At 35.3% G+C, this 1004-nt stretch overlaps 2 non-coding genes across 2 annotated transcripts; both read right to left on the reverse strand.

Moving 5' to 3' along the window:
• Positions 1-418: 418 nt before the first annotated feature.
• On the reverse strand, positions 419-492 carry TRNAF-GAA (transfer RNA phenylalanine (anticodon GAA)). The gene has a single exon. It is a non-coding gene; the product is annotated as a tRNA-Phe (tRNA).
• Positions 493-574: 82 nt separating this feature from the next.
• TRNAG-UCC (transfer RNA glycine (anticodon UCC)) lies at positions 575-645 on the reverse strand. Its single transcript has one exon. It is a non-coding gene; the product is annotated as a tRNA-Gly (tRNA).
• Between the last annotated feature and the right edge of the window lie 359 nt (positions 646-1004).

A 1004-nucleotide genomic window follows, 5' to 3' on the forward strand; every position in this document is an offset into this window, starting at 1 on the left:
AAGGCCATTAAAATTAACGATTTAACCATCAGATAATAAATATATCAGGGACAAAATGGTCTGAGGATTAAGTATTGTCTTCAGGGGGCGAAACCTAAAAACCTTATTTTTATTCAAAAAGTACAGAGAACAGATTACACTAGCCCCGGAGCGGAGAAGCTAACCAATAATTCAGGAAAGGGCTGTTTCGATAGATAAGGGAACACTAAAATAGTATTATGTACTTTCTCAAATACAAAAGTGCCAAATTCCCTTCTTCCATCATTGTTCTTTTTGACTTCAAGGGGGAAGCAAAGCAATATTGTATAATTTTTAGAGCAGATGTTAATGAAAAACAGATAGTCATTGTGTGTAAAACCATGGTATAAGTTTTGCGTTTTATAGATATGCAGGTTATTCTTTTATTAGTATTCATAGCTGTTTAGGAGTGGATTTGAACCACTGACCTAAGAATTTTCAGTCCTTCGCTCTAACCAACTGAGCTACCTAAACTAAAAGAAGAATCACTACTAACTATTACCTTTAGTTTTCCTGTAGTCATGACCTTACGCTATCTCTTGCCCCACCTGTCAATTGCGGATAACGGGAATCGAACCCATATCTTCTGCTTGGAAGGCAGATGGTCTACCGTTAATCTATATCCGCCTAAGTTTTATTTCCGAAAGGAGGGTTGTTATGTTATAAAGTAGAGAGATCGTTTCTATAATACGAATCGGCCGATCATTAGCGCGGGCTTAGCTTTCTATGCGGCTTTACTTTACCCTGCTTAAGCACCTAGTAGAATGCAAGTGATGGATCATTCGTGTTCAATTTCTTTCATATACGATAATTCATAAAACGCTATCGCTACCGCGCCTTTTTAATTTAAAAGAACCTATTAATCTTATTAACAGTATTTTTTAACATTTTTAGATAGTTTTTTTTGTAGAACCTTCTTGTCCTGTAAAACTAACTTAAAGTCTCAATTACTTTTTTCTTTTTTTGTTAATTACGCCACTATCACT

This window comes from Adiantum capillus-veneris, unplaced genomic scaffold (assembly GCF_014529385.1).
Source record: "Adiantum capillus-veneris isolate H3 unplaced genomic scaffold, ASM1452938v2 Hic_scaffold_461, whole genome shotgun sequence".
NCBI lineage: Eukaryota > Viridiplantae > Streptophyta > Polypodiopsida > Polypodiales > Pteridaceae > Adiantum > Adiantum capillus-veneris.